Genomic DNA, 26,515 nt, shown 5'->3' with positions numbered 1-26,515 from the left:
AGTTACTCCAGTCAAAGCCCATGGGTTTAGACTGGAGTATCTCTGTTTAGGATTTCACTGATAGTGTATTGGATTTTTTAAAAGAGGTATAAATACAAGATACCTGAGAAATAAAAATAAATTGTGGATTAAAGTAAAAGATGGTTCTAACGATAGAATGGCAGAAATAACAACTGTTTTGTTGCCTATATAGTATTTCCATTCTGTAGCAACTCAGTAAATTTAGTTCAATAGTTATCAGTTATAATTCATTTTTACGATGCCTCAGATATTTACAACTGCCCCATAAAAATAACAAATCGAGCAGGTGTGTGGCCTGATTGTAAAATATTAAACACTCTCCTTGGAAAGAATTGGCTTGTTTACAGGCATTGTAATGCTGATGATTATTTAATTTTTGGAGAACAGTGACCCAAAAGAGCACACGAGCTACAAGTGTTCTATGAACTCAGCAGGATATAATCCCTAAGGAATTCAAGAGCTGAATAAGGAAAGCCGTTAAACAGCACAATAACTTCAAGTGTCCCTCAGCAGAATTTAGTGAAACAATGCTAGGAGGCAGAAATTCCTAGAGTATAACTGAGCATGCTGTAACAAAGTACACCATTGTGAACAGGAATACTGTTAATGATTGTCATTAACTATTGTTCTTTGCAATAATTTATTAACCTCTTCTTTCCCAGAATCAGCTTTTAATTCTCCATCAACAAAGCACAGAGCCAGATGGGACAGAGAAGGAATTTCAAGGCCAAGACAGCCATAAGGGACAGCTATTTCAAGGTCTTGTCTAGACTAGAACATGAATGTGCTTAAAGCTGTCTCTGTGGGCCAAGCTACACATGACGAATGACACTTGAACAGCAAGTGTATTTCTCCCTGTTCACTTGCCCTCCACTCAATCCACTTGCCGTTCAAGTGTCATTCGTCATGTGTAGCTTGGCCCTCAGTTAAGGCAACTCAACTTGCAGCTAAATCTGCTGCATTAAGATCAGTCATTTATCAATCACATTTAATTTCCTGGCTTTTGTTGGCCTCAGTCAGTGATGTTGCTATCGAAATGTAAGGATTTGTTTTTGTGTTGCGAAGTCTGTGGTCCTCCCAGTTCTCAGGGCAATCCATACTTGCAGTCACATACAATAAATCATTAAATTTGTGGAAGATTTAATGACACATAATGGACCATCCCAATCTACACAAACAGCAGCTATTCTCTGACGATCTTAAAAACTTGGAGCTTGCTACAAATGGTGGGAGGTAAAAGGTTGTAGAGCACATTAAAGAATCATCTTACAATCAATTTGGCTGCGCATGAACTATTCTGTTAGCAAGGTTTTCTTGAAGCTAATCATTTTCTCAGCATAAACCACAGAAAGTCTGTGGGTTCTTGTAAGCCTGACTCAGGTATGGGATGATTTATTTGAAGTCTTCAGAGCAGACTAATGTGGTTGGCTTCTCTTGCAGTCCTGGAAATGGAAGACTAAAGGCTTGTGAGAGAAGAACATGGATCTGTTTCTACTGTCTCCCCCATTTAAATCTTGAGTGCCTTTTTCATTCCCAGCTTCCCGAGACTGCCAGCTAAATTGACAAAAAAAGAATAAAAGCGGTGAAAAATAAAGCACTCCATCCAGCATGCCCTGTGAGGTAGCCACAATTCCTGTTACACTTAAGGAACTGGAGAAGACCCTCCTGTGTAATTCAGGCTGCCTTTGTCCCTTCATTGCCCCTTCTATCCACCATCTTCTCTCCCAGAAATCTATTCCAGATCCCAATTTTCACCAATGCCCTGATACATTATAGCAAAATATATGGTAGGTTCTGGGTAGCGTTGCTACCCTGCAAGTGGGGACTGTAGATCTTCTGAAATTACATCTGATTTCCAGACTAAAGGAATCAGTTCCCCAGGAGACAATAGCTAGACTCTGTGGAATTATACCCCTATGAGGTCCTCGCCTTCTCCAAATTCACCCTCCCCAGGCTCTACCCCCAAATCTCCAGAAGTTTGCCAATCCAGATTTGGCAGCCCAGGTTCTCTCTGGGTCCCTTCTGATACCATCTAATGACTTCAGCTATGATATAAGTAGTAGGCTGGTTTCTCCTAAGCACTTTGGGACATCATGTTAATGAGGAATGGTTGAAGAAAAGTTAGGCGGCCCTTGCCTGAGGATTTAGCTCTACTGTTCTATTCTTCATGGTCTTCATCAATTTTGGGCCTTAAGTTTCCAGAAGTCCCACTTTCTAAATGTGCCTAAATAGTGCCTCAACTCATCCTAATCTTGTCTTGTTAATTGGCCACTCTATTTGTTAGCCATGCAAGAGTCCTCTTTCCCTGTGGGCTTAGCACAGACCACAATAAAGCCTACTCAAGATGGCTTGAAAAGGGTTCCCAAGGTCCATTCAACTTCCCTTCTGTGTCTAGGATCAGTTGGGGGGGGGGGGGGTACTCCTATTATATATGAGATATTTAATAAATGATATACAAGAAGTATATTTGGGGGAAGCTACTTTAGCAACCTTTTCTGATATAATCAATCACATCTTGACCTCAGTGCTGTACTTCTAAATGACCATTTCACACCTGTGAATCCCATTCCTATAAATCTGAGATGGCATACTACAAAAAGGGAGCTAGATTATGTCTATGGACATGGCAAATGGTACTTTCACTAGAAACTGGACAAATGTGGTTTTTCAACCAAATGTTACTGTCCCTAGTCACTGTGAAATTACTTTAAAATTCAGTGCAATAACATACTGTAGGACAAAGGCCTGTCATCCTTCTTATTCAGGCCTTTTCAGTAATATTATGCAATCCTGTTTTGTCCTGTGATGCTGTAAAATTCTGGGAGGAGGACATACAATAAAATTTACTGCTGACTAAATAGGGGAAGGCACTGAATAATGGATGATAATGCTTCTTGTACTTAAGACAGTAGCTGACAGAGAAAAGAGGGCTTTTTAGAAATTAGTACCTATTTTTTGGATGGGTCATCTCTAAATGTCCCCTTCTCAGGAAGCTAAATCCTACTTTGCCCCAAAGTAGATACAACACCTGTCCATGACAATTAGATGGAACCAAAAAAGGGATGCAAAGAAATGTTAGCATCATGTATTCCGAATAGTCCATTCTAAATTATTCATACATTGTGTAACAATTTTTCAGTTAAACTAGATCCAGAAGTCTTCCTGCAAGAGACTGTATCTCTGTTCCTTTCCAAGCCTATTGCATTTGCCAAGAGATGCCTGGAGTGTGGTTTGCCAAAGTGTCTTGGACATCCGTACTGTGTACTGACTGTTGCTGTAACTTATTGCATTGTTTATGGGCTGTTCCACTCATAGTTCACATTGACATACATTGTGTAATCTGCCTTGAGTCTCATTGGAAAAGGTGGACTATAAATAACGTAAATAATATAAATAAAATAAAAGCCTGCAGCATCAGTAATGCTTGATGAACCCCATCCCGTCTCCTACCCCAGAGTGGGCCCTCATTTCAAACAGGAGATTTGGAGAAAACTACTAGTCTAGTCTCAATGCAACACATAAAATATATGAGAGAAATATTTTGTAGGGATGTGCAAAATGAAACAAACAACTAGAAATACACTCAGAGCTTGTTGTTTCAGTTCATTAAAGCAGCTTCTGGCTCAATGAACCCAGTCTGGGAAATGAAACTGTAATGACCTCCACCCACCCAATGAAAACTTTCTGTGTTCCATTTAAGATCTTGCCATGCGGTGGCAGCACAGATGGTGTAGGCAGGCAGAGGCGGGTACTGGGCCAGCACTGATAGCGGCAGCACCTTGTTTTCCTTAATGCAAGTGTAGCCGTGAGTATGTGCAGGAGAGACGGACATGATTGATGGCCACCTGCATCCCACCCATGCTCTCCTTCAGGCCAACCTCCCTGCTCTGCCAAGGGAAAGGGAGTGGGGGACAGCTGCCCCACTTACCCAGCTGGGGCAGATGCAGTAGCAGCAGGGTGCTGAGCTTTGGGTTAATGTAGCAAGGCTGGGGACGTGTGCTTTTCTCCAGTGGAAGAGAGAGTCCTTACCAAGGCTGGAGATGAGCAGGTGGCAGTGAGGCCAGCAGGAACTGCCACCATGGGTAGCTTGAGAGAGCTGGTGGGTGGGGACACAGTGAGACTTAGAGGTTCGGGGCAGGGTCACAAGCCTAGCCTGGCCATAACAGAGCAGGGGGGAGAATGTGGAAGGGGAGAGGAGGGAGGAGGGAGCCTGAGCAAGAGAGAGAGGAGAAAAAGAAGATGGAGGAAGAGTGAGAGAAAGAGAGGAGAGTTGTTCGCATGTCAAGATTGCCAATAGAACTACCTTCCCTGCAGTCCAGCCTGTTTTGACTCTCTGGGACAAAGGGAGGGACCTCTGACAAAACTGACAGGGGTTGTCTTCAAACCAATCAGTTTTAGCCTTTTTGCGAGTTCTTTGATTGCTTCTCTAATACACAACACTACGTGTTACCAAGCCTTTCAAAAGGGGTGAGTAATAGCACCATAACGCCCCGTGCTCATGCTTGCCACAAACAGCCCCCTGTTCATTACATGTTGAATAGACATCGTACTCATCCCTTTGAACAAGAGTGTACATAAAGCTGAAGAAGTGCACTTTGAAACAATCATCTACATAAGCTCTGTAATTGTAGTATCTCCCCTGAGAACCGTGTTTTTTAAAAAAAATATTCTGGAAATCTGCCTGCTAAGAAATTACAACTAGAAATGAAGCCAAACAAGCCCCCAAAACACAAGATTTTAAATGTATCAAATGCATCATTCTATTTAAAAAGTCAGTTCCCACATTCTGTAATATTTTAGAGTGATCAACAATCAGAATCTGGGCTGGTGATGTGTAGCTAAGAACAGGCTTGATAATCAATGACTAGATTCATCTACAAGCCACAGCAGCTTTAGCCACACTCTAAAAGGACACCTGAGAACATCCATTAATGTTTTCCCCTACATAACTGAATTACTGTTTTCATCCCTGCTGGGAAAAGTAAAACACTGACTTATGGAAGGAGAGACAGGAGGGCAGTGCCAGAAAGTATATGAAGGGAAGAAGGAAGTGAGAAATGCAGGAGAAGACTCTCCAGAGAAATAGGACTGGGAAATTGGAATATAGATGGGTGGGATGAAGGGATAGAGTAGAAAAGCATGGAGCAAATCAGAGAGTAATCGAAGGTGATGGATGCAGTCTTCACTCTCACTGAGGTAGTACACTCGTGCCTGGAATGTATCACTTCAGACTGCAGGTAGGACTCGCGTGACATAACATTGCTCCATGCAAACACACACAAATTTTGTGCACTGAAAGAGAAGCTCGCTGACTCACCAGCGAGCTGTATTGGCACTGAGAGCAGGATGCAGTGGAGGCGTGGTTACGGAAGAAAAGGAGCGTCCACCTCTGCTCTGGTGCAGCCACATGGTCAGAGCCATTCCTTCTGGATCCCTGGCAGGAGCAGCACATTTCCCACCCACCCTCCACTCTCTGGGATGAAAAGAGGGCTGTCACAACTTTATGGGTTTGGCGGGTTTTAGACATTGGGCCAGATCCCAATAGGGTGAGTGGGGCATTTGGGCAGCTTACCCCGACGGATCAGGAGGCAACGGCTGTCCAGCATGGCTGGCAGCAGAAGAACACTTGCTGTGGTATGCCAGCATGGGGCTGGTGTGATACGCATCAGACAGCGAGTAGGCCTTCCAATGCCAACAGGGATCCATGCCCATATGCCTGGCCAATGCTCCATCTAGCTGTAATCAATAAGGTTGCGGCCATTCCAACCTAAGAATGGTGTCTCTGTGTGTTATTTGCCAGAACACAGACTGACATAGCACATAGGTGACAAATTAACTTACCTGGAAAAAAAATTCTTTCTAACATCTACCTATCAGTGTGCAAAAAAGTGGATGTATAGTGTGGAGATTCAATTATGTGTTAGAGTGCAGACAAGGCAGTTGCTAAGGAGATCTGAGATAATATCTGAATGGAATTCTACCTGGAAACCCCAACTCCAAATAGGTGAGAGACTGGGGATGGCAACTATTGGGCACACAGCTTGACTCTCACTCACAGTGCCCTAGTCCTCCTGGGTCAGATTTGTTGGAAAATGTAACACAGCTAATGGTGGAATGAACATTTTGCATGCAAAAGTGGCTTTATGATAGTGATATAAGAAGTAGGAAGGAGTGAGCCACATATTCTGTGACTTTTCATGCATCTGTCCCTGATTCCACAAGTCACAAAGAACAAAACTGAACTTGAATGTTGTATTATTGGCAGTTCTTCACCTGGAAATTCTGACAGTCTGACAAAAGCCACCACACTTCCAATGAATCTGTTTATGAAGTATGCTAAACTGGACAAGCAGTATTCACACCCTCCATTTCTGTTTTCTTATTTTGCAGCAGACTACCTGCACAGTGACAAAACACATAGGAGCATACATGAAAGGTGTCTGTCCAGTATTATAGATCCAGAGGAGTTAGCCTTGTTAGTCTGTAGTTGCAAAATAGTAAGGAGTCCAGTAGCACCTTTAAGACTAACCAACTTTATTGTAGCATAAGCTTTCAAGAACTACAGCTCTCTTCGTCAGATGCATGCATGCATCTGATGAAGAGAGCTGTAGTTCTCGAAAGCTTATGCTACAATAAAGTTGGTTAGTCTTAAAGGTGCTACTGTCCAGTATCAGACTTTCTCCCAGCTCTCGTGCTGCCCTTGGGCTTACCCTGTTGGCAACAGGCAAACACACCATGTTTTGGGTTGCTGACCACTTCAATGGCCACCCCACGTCCTGAGTGGCCCTTTTAAGGGGCCGTTGCCGGCAGCTGCAGCCAGGCTAGAGTGGCCAGGCCATTAGGCAAAGGAGGGACAGGAGAAAAAATGCAGGGTGGACTGTCAGGAGTGCACAATTAACCACAGCCAATACAGGAGGGGGGGGGGGAATGGCAGGCCAGGGAGGAGGCTCCGGATCCTTTCTAGGCTCTGTAGGAGGGCCTTGGGAACAAGGTGGAGCCAACCCCCTTCCCTTTCTGCATCTGAGCCTGAAGCCCTTTGCCAGTCCTGGGGGCTGGCTAAACCACAAGAAACCCACACCAGGGAAAGGTTAAGTGAATAATATTTCTTAAATGCACTTAATGCAAATATTTCTCAATTACTATACTTGATACAAAAATAATGATCAACTCTCATACAATATTTTCAAAAGACTTATCATAATACACCCTTCAAGGTGATATTCAATGCCCCAGTGTCCAGAGGGGTGCACTTTGTAAGCCCCCCAGAGTCTTTAACGATGATTTGTGTTGCAGACAGAAATCCGTCTGGTGTAGCAGACAGAAATCCGTCTGTCTCCAGTGCAATTAGATTGATATCTTTTGTAGTTGTAGTTTCTTCTTTTACAGGTTGGTGGAGCAGTGAAGCTGGAAGGGGCCCCGAAGGGGCATTAAGTGCATTTAAGAAATATTATTCACTTAATCTTTCCCTGGTGTGGGTTTCTTGTGGTTTGGCATTTACTTGTGGGGAATGCCTCTTTACTTTTGGAAGTCCTGGGGGCTTGTCTGGCACCACAGAGGCAGGGACAGAATACAACAACCCTTTGGATGGCCACTGTGTCTCCCCTCCTTTACGAGCCAGTTGATGTGAGAAACAAAGGAGAGGTTTATGCATCTTAAAAGGTCAGATTAAAAATCATCACCACAACCTAACAAATTTCTGTGTGTGTAGCTGAATGAAAGGTGGAAGGGCTAGTTCTTCCTAGCTTGGCAACAGCAATCATGTTAAACCCTTCTATCGCAGCTAGGAATTTCATTAATGCTATAGGTCTAACTGTGTCATCCCAAGCGAGTTTATATTCTTCTAAATCCATTGATTTAAACTCCACATTATTTCTTTTAAAATCTTATTTATTTATTTACTTAATTTATACCCCACTTATGTTCCCAATGGGGACCCAATATTCCTAACAACATCTCCATTTTATCCTCACAAGTCTGTGAGGTAGGTTAGGCTGTGAGTATGTGACTGGTCCAGTAAGCTTCCATGACAGAGTGGGGATTTGAACCTGGTTCTCCCAGATCCTAGCCCAACACTCTAAGTGCTATACCACACCGATTCATCAAAAATTAATGGGTCAATCATAATTTGCACTAGAATTTTTATATCTTAAATTGCAATAAGTTGATTTCTTTCACATTGTCAGGCTAAGATGAGCACATTGGACCCTTCTTCTCTTCCTGGGCAATTTATTTTGTCACTTTTCCCCAGCCTGGATTTTAAAAAACTAGATCCTGCTGTCATAGCCAACCACACATCAGACCTTGATGGGTCTAAATTCTGCCTTTGTTTAGTTACAGGAAATGAATGTGCACTCAAAAAGAGATTGTTGTTCTAATGACCCATAACCAGAAGATAATACCAACCAGTCCTTGACATGAGCTTCATTTTAAAATTGTTTGAGCAGGAAAGCTAGCGGTTAAGAGATAATTGACTTCTATCTGTACTGTGGCTTTAAAATTTCATGTTTCAGAGGAACACTAGACAACACAATGGTGCAAGGTCATTCTTACATCTGCAGTTGAAATGACTGAAGCAAAAAATGGACAGCAGTAAAAATAATACAATGTTTTTATAAGGTCACTTATGTTCGCTGGCACTGAATGCTCAAATGAATAATCTCTTTAGCTAGAGAAATGATACCTACATTTCGAGAAGATTCTTGAAATTCCTTTCACCAGGAGCTGTCTCAAGAACAAACACCCGATTCATAACAGGCTTTATAAGAACACAAAATTAAAAGATCCAGAGGAGTTAGCATTGTTAGTCTGTAGTCGCAAAATAGTAAAGAGTACAGTAGCACCTTTAAGACTAACCAACTTATTTGTAGCATAATTTATTTATTTATTTATATCATATTTGTATTCCGCCCTCCCTGCAAGCAGGCTCAGGGTGGATAACAACAACATTAAGAACATTTAAAACATTCCATATTAAAACATTTAAAACATCATACAAAAATATCATACAAAAATAGCAGCACTCTTTTTCCTGATACAATAAATAACAAATAATGCAACAGTACAACTGAATATAGCAGCAGCTTAAAAACAGTGATGGGCAGCTCTCATAGGGAGGGGGGTAGATGTTGTATCCTCCAGCCAGAGGAGGCCCAGCCTCAGCCATAAGCCTGGCGGAACAACTCTGTCTTACAGGCCCGGCAGAAAGATAGTAGATCCTGCCGGGCCCTGGTCTCGGTAGACAGAGCATTCCACCAGGTAGGAGCCAGGACTGAGAAAGCTCTGGCTCTAGTCGAGGCCAGGCAGGCCTCCTTGGAGCCAGGGACTGATAACAATTGCTTTCCTCCTGATCGGAGGGTCCTCTGGGGAATATACGGGGAGAGACGGTCCCTCAGGTACGCTGGCCCCAGTCCGCACAGGGCCTTATAGGTCAATACCAAGACCTTGAACCTGATCTGATACTCCACTGGCAACCAATGCAGCTCGCGCAATATTGGTGTAATATGCGCCCTATTTGGTGCTTTCATAATGATGCTTGCCACTGCATTCTGCACCAATAAAGACAAACGTCCCCGTATGGGAAAGTAAACAAATTAAACCACTATTTATATCAGGTGTGAAAACACCAACGAGATCAAAGTGTTGTAATACATAAACACAAATTACACCTGTATTTGGCATGCAATGGAACTGTAAGGATGGCTACACTGTCCTCCAATTACAGATTAACCAGTCCATAAACACAAAACACCATAATTAGTCCTGGTGTGACTTCTTTTGTGGTGGAAAATATTTGAATGGTGATCCCCACAGAAGCAGGATGAAAATAAATGATGATAATCCAACAGGATTCCGGTGCCGGATTCTGCACCAGCTGTATCTTCGGGTCAGGTTCAAGGGTAGGCCCGCGCAGAGCGAGTTACCGTAATCTAGCCTAGAGATGGCTGTTGCCTAGATCACTGTAGTTAAGTCACAGGTAGACAGGTAAGGGACTGCCGCAGGTGGAAAAATAAGACCTGACAACTGCTGTGACCTGTGCCTCCATTTTCAGGGAGGCATCTAGGATCACCCCCAGGCTCTTAACCCTTGGAACTGGCACAAGCTGTGCCCCATCGAGGGCCGGGAGCTGGAGTCCCAAATCCAGTCCTCCGTGGCTCAAGTACAGGACCTCCATCTTTGTTGGGTTCAGTTTCAGTTGACTCTGTTTCAACCAATCTGTCATGGCTGCAAACACATGTTCCAGGACATCTGGGGCTGAGCCGGGCCAGCCGTCCATCATCAGATACAGCTGGGTGTCATCTGCATAAGCTTTAGTGAACCACAGTTCTCTTCATCAGATGCATCTGACGCATCTGACAAAGAGAACTGTGGTTCTTGAAAGCTTATGCTACAATAAAGTTGGTTAGACTTAAAGACTCTTTACTATTTTACAAAATTAAAAGCATTACATGTTTTTCTAGAATTGTTTTCAAAGTATAATCACTAACATGTATCCCATTTAAGTCATTTAGATCACATTTTATCATTAACACAAGAGTTACTTTTTATACTTTTTATAAAGAGTTACTTTAAATAGAGAGAACTCCTCTCTATTTAAAATAAAGAGATTAACAATACATTCCAATTCCTTCTCTTCTTCAAACATTATTTTTAGGCTACTGCAATTTTATATTTCTCTTCTTCCACAGAGTGCAGAGTAACCTTCTTTGAATTTCCTCCCTCCCATTTTATCCTCACACCAAACCTGAGAAATAGGTTAGGTTGAGAGACAGTCGTGGGCTGACTTCATTTGCCCATGGAGCTTTGTGGCTAAGTGGACACCTTGAATAGGTATCTAAATGTTGAGGCAAGCATAGAATTGTCCAGCTGAGTTCTCTGCTATACCATTGTGGCTGGATGTTGCATTTTCTGTTACCCATTTATGTATTTACTTCATTTATACCCCACCTTTCTCCCCAATGGGGACCCACAGTGTCTTGTATTATTTGCCTCTCCTGCAATTTATCTTCACAACAACCCTGTGAGGTAGGGTAGGCTGGGAGTGTATGACTGGTCCAATGATGTCATTTCCTTAAGTAACATCATCAATCCCAGCAGCAGGCAAGCTCCTGCACTTCACATGGGCCCAAATTGGCCCCTGTGAAGTGTGGGAGCATGCCCACCACTGGGTGTGTTGACGTCATTTCTGGAAGTGATGTCATTGTGCCCTTCTGTGAGCATGTATGCACTTTGCATGCATGAAAGAAGATCTGATAGGTAAGTTCCAGGTCCCCCCTCCCAACTGGTACTTACTTCTCAGACCTTTTTGCACGCATGCAAAGCACACACGTGCTCACAGAAGGGCACAATGACATCACTTCCAGAAGTGATGTCATCACACCCAGTGGTGGGCATGCTCCCACCCTTCACAGAGGCCAATTTGGGCCCATGTGAAGTGCAGGAGCATGCCTGCTGCAGGGACTGATGATGTCACTTAAAGATATGACATCATTGCACCTGGAGGGAGTACATCTGCTGTGTGCTGGCACAAGAGGTTTTTTCCCCTCCGGGCTCATTCCCTGGGCCTTCTCCCTTTTCCAGCCAGGTGAGTGGCAACAGGGGGCAAAGGCTGGGAGCACGGGATCCCCTGCCCCTACTGAAGGACCTGGCAGCTCTAGATGGGACACAAGCAGTTCAAGCATATCACCAAGCCACATTCACAACTCACTTGGAAGAGGAAGCCCCCAGAGAGAACTTGTGGTCAAGGTTTCAGATCAGGAATGATGTCCCTAGGAGGAGAATTTTTTGCAAGGCAAAGGAAACAGAAATATTAGAACAAGTACCAAGAAAAATAGAGCTGTACATTTACAACAGGCATCTCTACAGTAGCTCGCTGAGAAAAAGCACTGATGAATGAAATAGGAGTAGGGAATTTTGTCCCCAGCAGGTAAATGGTAGGAATAAGGCAAAGCTTATTTTTTGGCCAGCAAGAATCATATCAGTAGTTAATCAGAGGGAACAAGGATGCCTAGAACCCATATCCCACATATCAGCACACATTCCTTCAACTACACACAGCCAACTGAGAGCCAAACTACAAGTGACGCCTTACACAGGTTGGACACTAGTCGGCTTCCCTCAAGTTTTGATGGGAAATGTAGGCGTCCTGGTTTTACAGCTTGGCTCTCCATTACAGCTGCAAGACCAGGATGCCTACGTTTCCCAACAAAACTTGAGGGAAGCCGACTAGTGTCCAACCTGTATAAGACGTCACTTGTAGTTTGGCTCTAAGAATACAGAAAAGGGCATGTTGAGGCACTGGAATCCTCCATTGGCCCTGGTGACAAAAATAGCTATGTATATCTGGGTTGGAAAGTCTGTTGTGAAAGGCATTTAGCAGTGCAGTGTCACGGTGACATCACAGCCACACCAGTGACATATTTTCAAGATATGTTGGTATAGGGGGCTCAGTTGACATCCTAAGGCAGTGTTTCAGTCTCAGTTGGTCTGTATTTGGTCTCATTTGGTCTGTATTTTATTTGCTGCTTTACTTTTGTGGGGCTTAGGCTTTGAAAGCAGAACAAGCAAGCTTTCGTCTAGATAACCTAGCCTGCTCTCATATATTCTTTGATTTCAGAAAAAAGATAGAAGTCCCTTACAAGAAATTGAACTGAATCTATTATTTTTGCAGTAAATGTCTTCTTCTTATCTATCAGTTATGTTTTATTGCAGTGTTTCATCAAGCAACTCAGGTAGTATATTTGGTGTACATATGTCTCTACTATTTTAACTTCACAACAACCCTGTGAAGCAGACTAGACTGACACAGCACTCATTGACAATTAGAATTCAAGGTCCAGGTCTGCTATGGTATCTACTACATGAGACTGGCCTCTTTCGGTGGAAAGATTTGTTAAGAACTGGCTTAAAGGGGCCTTTTTTCATTTGTTATATAAATCCTCCTGATCAGAGCTGGTGATGGAACCTTGAGGGACAGGGCTGGAGCACACATTACAGTCACCATGGCAATGTTTTAAAAACAGCCTCCCTGTAGCAACAAATCTCTGCCTAGCACATAATGCTAAAACACTTACATAATAAAACTTAGACATCATGTTGGGAGTTCCTTCTAGCAACACAAAGCAGGAGCACTGGAGCTTCTTCAAGCCAATATTGCCAAGCTCCAAGCAGTAATAGCTTCTATATCATTACAGGGGGAGTCAGGGTCAGATATGACATGTTGGCCAATTTCAGCTGCAGGTCTAGGATAATGGGAATGTGAGCCACATTTTTCACATGACTTGTACTATTTTAGAACAAGCCACATCGCTATAATTTTAGGCTGCTAAATGTTTTGTGCTCTTTTATGCTATGCCTCAGCTTTTAATTGCAGTGGATTTTAAAACTTTTCCTGTTTGATAATGTTATTGTGTTTTATTTTGTAAGCTGCCTCAAGCAGGTTCTCTGGAGAAGCAGTACATGCAATTTACTATCAAAGAAATTAAATTGCAGTTACACTACTTTCCTTTCTCCCTAAAACCATACATTTGGATATGGTATGATAATCTTTATGTAAAAGAGTTAGAAAAGGAATTCAATTGCCTCCACAGGCCAACTTGTGAATTTTGTCTTATTTTTGTATGGGTTGATTTGATTGTATGGAATGGCCCCGAAGGTAAGTTTGAGAAAGATTCAATCACATTTCATAGTAGAGACAGACAAGTAGGAAGGAGAGGAGAATGGGAACAATAAAGATTCATTCCAAGATCTCATTAATCTTTCTGCATTCAGCACTCAAAATGTTTATGAAATATCTCATTCTCACCTAATAAAACTCTGCTCTTGAACATAATGTTCTAAAACATTGTTTCTCTTTTACATAAAAAGCATTTATAAATTCTGATCTGTGTACATGAACATGAAAGTAAAAAATCTCTTTATACAGCTGGTATTAGGGGAAAGAAAATATCAGTCTGTACACTCTTTCAGAGACATCAACTCTTGTGGGTCGGGTGTTTATTCTGCCCAAAATTCAGCTTCTCATCTGACATTGCAAGGACTATATATTTTGATGGTGGTGATAGTAAAGTAAATGTTGATGCAAGTTCCTGAAGATGGCAACTTTAGATGCCCACAGACAACCCCATCCTATATACTACATTCCCCCCACCACAAGCAATTAGAGGTGTGTTGTGAGATCCATAGTGGGGACTCAGTTCCCAAGAGCATGGGGCCCATTTCAGACTGGGGCCATGATACATGGGAAGAGGGGGCATTGTGCTTTCCCCCCAATCTGAAACAGTCTCAGGAGACCACTATTTGCCTTACAGGGGAAACCTGGGTGAACCCCATCAGCACACCCCCAACAGGGCAAGTAGCACTCCCAGGTAGGGATAGCGTTTTTATGGCACAAATGAATTTTTCCAGCCATTCCGTGGCTGGTTCGGAGTTTCACAGACCCTGCACCGGTTTCTGCCCATCGGCTGAACCCAGCACAGGGTCTGTGAAACTGACAGTCCCTGCGCAGGAGAAAGAGGCTGTCAGTTTCACAGACCCTGTGCTGGGTTCAGCCAATGGGCTGAAACTGGTGCGGAGTCTGTGAAACTGAAAGCCTCTTTCCCTGCTGCCCAGGCTGTCAGTTTCACAGACCCCACACTGGAACCGGTGCATGGTCTGTAAAACTGACAGCCCGGGCAGCAGGAGAAAGAGGCCGTCAGTTTCACAGACCCCGCGCTGTGTTCAGCCCATCGGCTGAAACCATCACGTGGTCTGTGAAACTGATAGCCCAGTTCTTCTGCTGCCCAGGCAGCCGAAGAAAGAGGCTACCTGTTTCAAATGTCCCGCACTGGCTTCAGCAGCCGCTGCAGGCCGGTTGAAATGCCATGGACCATGAACTGGGAAAAGGTCAGAAGTTCATGGTTCAAGGTTCTGTGGAATGCTACAAACCACAAATCACGTGGTTCAGGGTTTTTTTGGTTCATGCCCATGTCTAGAAATAAGTTTCCAGCATGGAATTCAGGATACATGGTTGATTGTGTGGATCCAAAGAGAACCTGAGGAAAACATAATATGTAGTTAGACCCTGACTTGGTCTCCACATGCAGGATAATGTAGCAGTAATTAGATGGCAAAGCCCTGAGGCCGTATGATGGGAGAACCTGTCACTTCAAACTACTGGTGGTATATTCTAGAAAAGTTAATGCATGCAAAAAATTAGTGTAGCAGGGAGAAAGGTTCCTGTCCCTCTCTTTGCTGGCTGTACTTATTTTCTATTTGCAGGAAGTTTTTAACATAGAGGAGCATTCCAAAATGTGATCTCTTGTGATCCTCTTGCATATTCTTCTCTGCTTTGGGTCCCCATTGGAGAGAAAGGTGCATTATAAATGGAGTAAATAGTTATAATAATAGAAACTAGATCTAAGTTTAGGGCCCTATATGCATGACTAGGGTTGTCAGGTCCCCTGACTCCCCCATCAGGAGATCTGGGGCACACACATGCGCTCCCAGCTTGCATGATGACATCACTTCCAGGATCTGCTGGAAGGGCACGATTCGGCCTGAATTGGGCCACTATGGGCATGGGAGCACACCACGCTGCCTAGGGGTTGGCCCCCCAACCCAACAGATGTGACACAAAATATTAGGAAACAAATATTCCCACATGCCATGGGGCTGGTATCAGTTCATGAGGATGATATTTGAAGAGGGAGGAGGAGGGGCTCCTGCACCATATTCCCAAGCTGAAATGGCCATGGGGATGGGGTCTGTTTGCCCTGCTGTGAGGCCCACATTGTCTGGCTTTGTCTAGCTCTTCTCCTCGTCCTTGTTGTTTGGGAAATGGGATGCAACAGGCCATCATAGTGTTTTTTAAAAAATGCCAGCTGTTTCTTTTTAAACAACTTTTTAGTAATATTTTTGAAAATGTCAGCAATGGATTTCCTGAACTGCTGTAGTTGTATCATTGCTGTAAGCCAATTTGTTGTTTCACAGTGGTATTCATTTATCTGTATTTTTATGTGGGTCTTTAATGGTTACAATGCTCAAGTTGTCCTGAGCCCTGCAAAAAAGAAGCTTTACAAAATGTATAAATAAGTTTAAAATTGCATTTTTATTTTGGATGCACTAAATGTGTCTTTATATCCAAGTCACAAAAAAATCGTGTTAAAAGATTGTTTACATCCAGGAAAGAAAAACCTAAATGAAAGCAAGACATGAGTAAGATCAGTCAGAGATACGGAGTATCAATAGTGATGGGAGAACTGGAGATCAAATAGTGTGCCAGTGTAAGGAAAGTAAATTCTGATTTACAGCCACCAGGATGAAAGAAATTGGCCAGGAAAAAGATTAGCAGCTCAGATTGGGAAAGGAGGAGGCTAAAGCTCTTTTCTGTCCATAACCTATGAGTTCAGTCTTGCAAAGAATGTCATCTCTTCTAATACAACACTGATTTTTTTTTGCAGTCATGTTGGGGTTTTTTAAAAATATAAATCCAAATGAAATGTATGCATATTGTGGCCATTCAGTGAAATTTCAAACCTAAGGCATCTGCAGGAAACCAGGAAATGTATTTGTAGGGGAGCCTGGCTCAGTGCCTGATGGTTTAGAAAACCATTTTGCCTTCAAAAAATGCAGTGCGCAGAAAAGCAATTTACAGGCAATTATAAAACTAGGGAGGACAAAGATCTGTTCTCTCGGGAAATGGTTGTTGAACTCAGGCACACTGAGGAGAGTGTGTGACTATCATATCTAAATCAAAGAAGTCTTATATATGTTAGAAGTGGAGGAGACACTCCAGTGTTTTCAAGTGTAATGCTGAACTGGGGTCATGTTGACCCCACAGTCATCAATGGAAAAACTCCTTGTGCTTATATAACACTCTCCATCCTCCATTTAGATATGACACAGTAGGTTTTCCATATGTAAGATTTGTTCTGTAGATATATTTTTGTATTAAGAAGGGAATAAAGAGGAGAAAACAAGGATAAGTTTACTGCAAACTAAGAAACTCTTGGCTTTGCTCATTATTGGTCCCATGAATTCCAGTACAAAGATATATGGCTAGTCTGAAGATCAAGGCAAAGACAATTCCAATGTTCATAAAAAAATGTCTCTCCTAAATTCTGTTTCATAATCCTTGAACTATAAGAAGTCCCAGAGATAAATATTTACAGAATCAGTTCTGATACTGGATTGTAGCACCTTTAAGACTAACCAAATTTATTGTAGCATAAGCTACAATAAAGTTGGTTATTTTCAGGGCTTTTTTTCAACAGGAACACAGTGGAACAGTTCCGGCACCTCTTGAAAATGGTCACATGGCTGGTGGCCCTGCCCCCTGCTCTCCAGACAGAGGGGAGTTTAGATTGCCCTCCGTGCCGCTGTGGTACAGAGGGCAATCTAAACTCCCCTCTGTCTAGAGGCCAGGGGGCGGGACCACCAGCCACATTACCATTTTCGCCAAGGGCGATTTAAACTTTGAAAAACTCCCCCCTTGTTCCAGCTGACCCAAAGTGACATCATTGTGCACTCCTGGGAGCATGCGCGCACTTTGCACACATGCATGTGGTACCAGGGGTACTACCTCCCACCAAGAGTTGCCCCCCTCTGCTGGCAACCCACCACCTCTTTTCCCAGAAAAAAAGCCCTGGTTAGTCTTAAAGGTGTTATTGGACACTTTACTGTTTTGCAACTACAGACTAACATGGCTAACTCCTCTGGATTTGTGAGAACAGAATGCCAGATACTTGGGTGTGGGGGGGATATTACCTATTAATTAAATATTACCTATTAATTATTTTTTTTACAGATTGAAAGGGGGCACACATTCACATCCTCTAAAAACAACCTACTGAAGTAACAGCACCACATGACTACTTCTTGCAAAATTTCCCCTTCTCGTCATAGGCAACACAGCTCTTCTTATGCACATGGCAGGCAAAGCTGTGGTTTTGGTCTCCACCCCAGCAAATAAGTGCACCCTGTTTTCCTAGCTGAATGGGCTGCCCATTAAAGTCAGCATTCACTGTTAAAATACATTTCAAAGAGGGAACTTTTTCAGTTCTTGCAAGCTGTGCAGTTCTTGCAAACAACCCCTTCCACCCACCCAACACACACAAACACACACACACACACAGAGTAAGTTCTACTATAGCTTTTCTCTTATCACAATAGTTTGTTATGTATAGTAATCTATTTTTGATGGAAATTTTTCTTTTAATCATGAGAACTCCTGCCTGACGTCTGAGTTAGATATGTTTTGATCAATGGTTTACATTTTACTGTTTGTGAGAATGAAGCCTTTGCTGAGTTTCCTTCAGAAATCCTTGAGGGAACACAGTTCACCTCAAGGCATCAGCCTCCATATCCTGTTGTTGATGTTTGCTGATGGAGCAGCAAAAGTGGCCCTGTTCTGAAACACACATTTCTCTGTTAGGCAGCATTTGGGAGTGGTTTTTTACTCTGCACCAAGCTCTTCTCCACCTCTCTGGTGTGGTGGTAGTTTGAGTGTCACACTAGGACCAGATAGACCAGGGCACCCAAAATATCACCCAGCCATGAAACTCATGCTTAACCAATTTTTCTGGGTTGTTGAGAGGATAAAACATAAAAGGAGAGAGGTATGGTGCCTGAGCTCCTTGGTGGAAGGGTGAGGTAGAAATATATTTGTTAGGTCATGTCTGGTTTTAGCGGCATGTTTGTATTTACAGTGTTAGTAAAAAGTAACCACTAAAATCCTTTTCAACGATAGGAGAGTATATGACCCAAAAATTGATAATATGTTCCCTTTTGTGCATGTCTGAACACACACACACACACACACACACATAAAAGCCTATATATCCCATTGGATCAGCAGTTGACCTATCTATTCTGACTGGCAATAACCATCTGGCAGAGCTCATTCTCAGTCCGGTCACCCAGGATTTATTTAACTGGAGATTCCAGAGATTGAAACGTACACATGCAAAGCATGTGCTCCTCGTGAGCTATAAACTCTCTTTTGGGTGCACCACAGAAAGATAAAGGCTGTCATTGGTTAGATATCTAAGATTTTTAGTGTATTGAAGCCCAGAGCTAGGCACACATCCATAGATGAATGGGATAAATGGCTTTATGAACTGCTGCAGTTAGCTAAGGTATGATGGCAGAAATGCTTACATGTATCTGTTTCTTCAAAATCTATATTTTACCACTAGTTCTACCTCCTTCCTGATCTCAAGACATTCATGGGAACTTCAGTATCATAGTATCTTGAGAAAATGTTCTTTCACCAAAAACTGGCCATCAGAATGAATTATCTCAACACAAAATCTTCATTATCCTATATGACTAGCTGGTGGGTTTTATTTACTGTGCTCCAGCACAGTAAATAACTGAATTTGCAACATTTTCTCACTGCATAGATCGTGTCTTGGGACTGGCTGCTGTTGCTGGAGGTTTATGCATGGTATTCTTGTTTCTAAAAAATTAATCTATGTAGCTATGGGGAGCTCTGAGTCTGCCTTTATGTGATAAAGATGACTTAGGAGTAGAGATGGGCACGAACAGAAAAAAAACCCCAAACATTATGTTCATTGGTTGTGGTGGGTTTTCCGGGCTGTATTGCCGTGGTCTTGGCATTGTAGTTCCTGACGTTTCGCCAGCAGCTGTGGCTGGCATCTTCAGAGGTGTAGCACCAAAAGACAGAGATCTCTCAGTGTCCACACTGAGACACTGAGAGATCTCTGTCTTTTGGTGCTACACCTCTGAAGATGCCAGCCACAGCTGCTGGCGAAACGTCAGGAACTACAATGCCAAGACCACGGCAATACAGCCCGGAAAACCCACAACAACCATCGTTCTCCGGCCGTGAAAGCCTTCGACAATACATTATGTTCATTGTTCGTTGCCATCCACGAACAGGGACTCACGAGCAACCACGAACATGGCCCTGTTCATGAATATGTTTGTGGTTGGCTGTTCATGGGGGCCAGCAAGTTCTCCTCCAGCCATCATCTAAGTCAAGATCCCTACTGCACCACTACCAGAAACCTGATCTGAGCAGGCACCAGGAAAGGTACCAATAATAAATAATAGCTTGGCCCCAGAGCCTGGCAGCAGCCCTGGAACCTGAAGGGGTAGATCCCTACTGCACCACTCCCAGAAACCTTACCTGAGCAGGCAGCAGTAAAGGTACCAATAATAAATAATAGCTTGGCCCAGAGCCTGGCAGCAGCCCTGGAACTTGAAGGGGTAGATTCCTATCCCACCACACACAAAGAAAATTCAAGCTCCAATGCACTATCTCTATCAAAATGCCAACAGCAACTGTCTCTCCACTGTCTGCAAAGTCAGAGCTGGAGCCCCTCTCCCCCTTGCTCTTTGCTCCCTTGTTGTAACAAATTTGGAGCTCCACACTTGAAAGGAAGACCTGCCAAGCTAAGTTTGGGGTTTCCAGGGCAACAGCAGGAGTTCAGACAGAGTTCAGACGATCCCTGCCTGTTGCCAAGGGAATTGATTGCAGGTGCCAGATTGTCTGGCTTGACAAACAGCAATGAATGAGGCTTGCAACGACCACCTGTTCATTTAGAATGGGGCCTCATGAACCCATTAGAATGGGGCCTCATGTTCACGAACAGCAGATTGGGCTGTTTGTGGCTTTTTTTTTTGTTCGTATTGCTGTTCATGCCCATCTCTGCTTAGGAGAGGTACAAGAAAATCTTGTTTTATGCTTATTTTGTCTGAAATTGGAAAAGTGGAGTTGTGATCTGGTGATGAAGGTGATTCATATAGTTACTCAGCCGCATAAATGCACCAGCTGGAAGCATTAAAAATGGCAAGTTAAATCGCCTAACAATGAGAAGGCTTTGGCAAGCATATTTGTGGAATTAGGTCTCTGCCCTTTCATGTTTTTAAGTGTGTAGGCATATTCGTGGGGATCTTTAAAGTAACAACAACACCCTTCAGGACAACTTAACGCCCACACAGAGTGGTTTCCAAAGTATGTTATTACTAGCAACAGAGCCTGTTTTTTTTTTAAAAAAAACCCAGGCCCTAGAAAACCCAGGAATGCTGGGCTTGCTGTGGCTCCCTTCGGAGGGGCAGGCGGGCTCGCCTGATCATCCCACAGCTCCCTCTGGAGGGGCGGGTGAGCTTGCCTTGCCATCCTTCCGCAGAGGCCAATGCCATCCCGCCGCAGCAGCCAGTGCCATTCCGCCACATGGCCAATGCAGCCTCCAGAGGGTGCCACTGCAACAAGACAATCAGGCGAGCCAGGCCAGGACCTTTTCAGTCCTGGCCCCAACCTGGTGGAACTCTCTGTCAGAGGACACCTGGGCCCACCAAGATCTTTTCAGCAGGTCTGTAAGACAAAGATGTTCCACCAGGCATACAGTTGATGCCAGGTTTTTTATTGCTTTAGGAGATTCCTTACCAGTCTCTCACCAGGGGGGCTATGAAAACATCTGCCCCCGTACAAGCACAGTCACAGAATATTATTAACTGCTGACTTCCCCTATCCCCTCTTTTGTTTATGTTATGATCGGGAAATTGGAGGGGGCTGCCATCTGAGATGTTGTCTGTACATGTAACATGGTTGTTGGATTTTAATTGTATCTAAACGTTTTAATGTGTATTGAGTATTTTATTGTACCCTACCCTGAGCCTGTTTGCTGGGACGGCAGGCTAAAAATCAAACAATAAAATAAAATATTTTTTTCAAGGGTCTCAAGCGGCTGACAAACAAGAAGAAACAGAGGAACCCTCTGACTGACCAGCCTTTACTGCATTCACAGAAGTGATGGACCTACTAATAGTACAATCCCAAGGAAACTTTCCCAGGATAGGATTACCAATCTCCAGGCAGGGCCTGGGCTTTCCTAGAATTATAAATGATATCCCCACTATAGACTTCAGTTCCCCTGGAGCACATAGCATCTCCAAAGGGTAGATGCTACAGCATCATATCCTTGCTTAGCTCCCTCCCTTCCCTAAACTCCTCATTGTGAAACTTTTTTTCCTCAAAAAAATTAGCAACAACCAAAAATACATTTGCTAAGTTTTTAACTGAATGTTGTTTTTAACTAAATGCTTGTAAGAGCCCTCCTGAGACTTATTCCTATTTGATAGGAGTATTTAAATATAAAATGTTGAATGCCTCTAAAACTATTAGACGCTATAGCAGATGTTTTATGCCAACATATCACATGTTAATTAAACACTCTGCCAACCTACATTTTTTCTGAGGTGTTGGAATATGTTTCTTATCAGATGCAGTTCTAATCAAATGTGCTGCGAGATCTGTCATGATTCTAAAACTGAGGTTGAGAACTGGCAGCTCCCAGGCTGAATATGGCCTCCTGAAAAGTGCCGTCTGGCTCCTCAGTTGCCAAGCCTCTCTCGGTTTCTTAAAACCAGAAGGGAAGAAAAGACAGATGGAACTGGCTTCCTTCTGTGTTTTTCTGTTGCGTTTCCCTTGGACTTTTCTAAGCTGTTTACAAGTTCAGAACAAGAACATTACACAAGAATTCAGACACTGAGATATAGCCTTTATTATTATTTTTGCTATATCATTGTTTTATCATTGTTCAGCTAAGTTTCAAATTGCTAGTTTTATATATAGGAGCTGTAGTTTATTTCATTGTGAAAGTATTTAGAAGTCTGCCCTATTAAGGAGCCTATAATCTGCTGCTGGTCATACTAGACCCCTCTGTGCTGAAAGAGAAAACAGCAGTGAAGAGATTTACTTATTTATTTATTTGTAGTCCACCTTTCTCACTTATACTCAAGGGAGATTACAGTGTAAATCAATACTAGTATCAACAGGATGGGACTTCCAGTAAGCAATGCAATAGGATTAGGATTGCAGAAATTTGAGACTGAGACAAAGTAGAAACAAACATCATTTAACATGACATGTTAAATGATGCAGAAATTACATAGTAGGATAATACATAAAACATGAGATAGTAAATATAATACACAGTAGTATATTCCACAGTCACTATCCCTTTATTAAAGTATCTTCTGTTGTAGTATAGCCCTGTTTTCTGTAGGCAGTGAAAATCTCTGCACATATGAGGGGTAAGGCTGTCAATCTCCAGGAGGATGCAGGAGATCTCCCAGAACAACAACTGATTTCCAGTCGGTCCGTGGTCCGTCGCATTTCATGGACCAAGGACCACAAACTTTTTACAGATTTGCCCAGGTTCGTGGACCAGTCGATCCATCGTCCGTCAGCACTGGTTTCCATGCTGCTTGCAAGCAGGGGCACGGAAACAGGGACTTAAACCTCCTTGCTCCAGCTGACAAACCCACAACTCTCAGCCTCGCTGCCCATTTTCAAGCCATGGTTTAGTTATAGGGGAAAACGCTCCCCCCATTACTTGTGAGTGGTGCAGGGAGTGCTTTAAACTTTAACCCCCCCTTGCTCCAGCTGACTAGCAGAGCCTGCCAGTCAGCTGGAGCAGGGGGGTTAAAATGCTCCCCCTGCTGCTTGTGAGCAACACGCAGAGCACTTTAAACTTTAAACCCCCTTAGCTGGCAGGCAATGAAGTCCTGGATCAATGGACCAACCCAAAAGTCGGTCCATTGGAAAATGGGTGTCCCACAACCCGCCAGTACACAAACGCCAAACCAGGCCAGTCCATGTCAAATTTAGATCTGTTTTCCAGTCCGTGCCCACTTCTAGTGCTGAGTATTACATATACTATTTTTGGTTTTAAAATATCAAATAAAACGTCCATCCATCAGTGTGCAACCTGTTGATTGCCTTTATAAGAAAGAGTTTGGTGGTGATTGTAGAGGCAGTTGATATCTAATACTTTATTTGGGTTACATAGTACTATGATACTATGGACTTGAAAAAACTTTTCTAAATGCAAGGCTATTCTCCTGTGATGGGTGTTAACCCGCTAAACCTGTAAAAAATTAGAAAACTGAATCAGCAGCTATCAGTCTACATAGATAAGAATGAGATGCTTTAGTTATTTATTTCCTTATATACTGTCTCTTCAGAGACCTGCTCAAAGGATCTCACTATGAAGATATATCTTCATGTATTTTACAGGCTCACCTAGCCTTGCTCTTGCATTTTATGCAGCTAATTTAATCTTTGAGAAGATGGGAATATGATGAGTCACCCTCCCAACATGTCAACGACGTGGCCTCCACTAGGCACCATACTTCACAGTGAACGGAAACATCTGTTTATAGAGAAGATCATAATATAAGTAACTCACTGAGGTTGCAATCTTTTGCACACTCAATGATAAGGAAGTACTAATGAGGTTGGTAGGGTTTACTTTCCAATTAACATACTTAGCATTGGAGTGAATGTGGATTGGTGGTTCAGTGGAACTCTATGGTGAAAATACTTCTATATAATCCATGACTGATCTCTATTTTTCCATGTATTGCAACCATGGGGTGCTGCCAACTGGTTCAGTTCAATAGCAGGAGAAAATGTCCTCCTCCCATTGATGTTTGTAGACAAAATACAGGTACCCCCTTCAGAGAATTGGAGGTAAACAGAAATTGCATATAGAACACTGCATCTGAGAATTAAATATAAATTTAGCAACAACACTGGAGTAGAGAGTCATCCCAACTGCACTTTTTTTGACACAGTGTATAGGCAAGTGGCTCAACAACTTTGTCCATTCAGGATGTTTTCACCTGCACATTAGTATATTTCGAAAATACAGCTAATTACTGCTTAGAGTTTCTGTTCTGTAAACAGAAAAGCACCTGGGGCACAAAATACTATCCATGAATTTGATGGAGAGAGAAAAATAACTGGCCCCACCACTTCCCACTGTGTTTATTCTGCCACAACAAATCATAGGATTCTGACTATTCTGTGACTGAACTGGAGAGATGTCAACTTGCTTTGTGTAAATGAGCAATGATGTTGTTTTTTCTACAGTATAGTCTGAACAAGACTGACACTGTTTTAAACCCACTGACTTCAAATAACTTAGAAAGAGGATTTTTGTTTTAAAAATGGAAGCCAGTAATATCAACTAAGCTGAGGATGTGACTCTTTTAAATTCATATTCTCTGTGTTGTAATTCATGTCTTGTGCAGACTCTCTCCCATCTAAGTAATTTTATCTAACATCAATCAGTCAGGCAGCAGTGCCCGTTTGTCATTAAGAGATTTCTTCCAAATGTTCACATAAACGTTAATTTTTAGATTTTGTCTCAGCAAAATAAAAGAAATTGTAGGGAATATCTCTTAACACCAGGAATTTCAATGAAAATTTAGCAGGCTCTGTGTGAATGTTCACAGTTGATATAATGTTACAGAGAGATTCCTGCCCATACCATCTTAGAAAGTATCTCATCCCAATTAATTTAGTTTCTGAATGAACCCCAGGTTTGAAGGTGGATAATATGACAGATCTGCAAATGTAATCAAGAAGCAAATTTAATTAGACTATACCAGCGAGGCTCAAAGTGCTATTTTAATGCAGAATACCATTTCAAGAAGACTAAGCAAAGAACAACTATGAAACAAGATGTACTGGAATTTCTGTACAGGAAAGAAGCTTTGTTACAACACAGACTGGTGGACATGAAATTTCCTTGGGATTTCCATTACTCAAGATACCCAAACACTAGATCTAAGACTATGGTAGGGAGATATGAAGGGGAAACACCAACAAAAAGTGTACTTGTAGCTGAGTGACTGAGCACCCCTCTTCCAGCAATGACCCCAAAGCCTTAATGGGAGCCTGGGGGAGTTGGTGAAGTGCTGGATTGGCCAGCCAAGGGAGAGGGGCTGGTGGCCCATCACCCACTGGACTATGTGGTTGGTCACATGGCGTCTGCCTCCAACCACTTTGGCAGAGGTGAGCCATCAGTTGGCAGTGGGAGCTCTTCTGTTTCAGCCTAGCAGCCCCTTGGTGCTCCTTGTGGTGTGTGGCTGCAGGGCTGATGGAGGACCTTTACAGGCCAGGAAAAGGAATCCTGGAAGGAGATTGACTAGGAGGTGGAGAGTCCTAGAAGCTTAAAAGGCTGTCAGATGGGGTGGACAGAAGAAACAGGAGAAGGCTGAAACAGGGGCCGATTCCAGACGGGCACAAATAGAGCGAGTGCTTTCGCTTTTTCAGCGACCTCACTCGTAAAAACCCGCAATTTCCCATCCCGGCTTACCTGCGGTCCATGGCGCTCAGTTGCGCTCTATAAGCGGATGGTGTGAACGCGGTATTGCGGGTTTGCACACTTCTGGACGCTTCGTCGCCGCGGAGAGGCCCTCCCCTTTCCCTCCTTCCTTTGCCGGCCAGCTGGCAACAATATTCTGTTAATTTTTTTTAAAAAACCAGGCGCCATTTGCGCAGTCACACGTTTGCACACATCGAACTGCGCAAATGTGCACAAATGCACAAATGCACAAAAGTGCACAAAAGTCAATGCTCCATATTCGCATACTTGCACATTTGCGCATTTGCGCAAAACACGTAAAAAAAATTTTTTAAAAAAACCCGAAATGCGAACCAATGAAGGCCCCCGACGTCAACTGTGACAGGGAGGAAACA

This window comes from Eublepharis macularius, chromosome 3, assembly GCF_028583425.1.
Source record: "Eublepharis macularius isolate TG4126 chromosome 3, MPM_Emac_v1.0, whole genome shotgun sequence".
In the NCBI taxonomy this organism is placed as follows: domain Eukaryota; kingdom Metazoa; phylum Chordata; class Lepidosauria; order Squamata; family Eublepharidae; genus Eublepharis; species Eublepharis macularius.
This window is presented reverse-complemented; position numbering follows the sequence as displayed.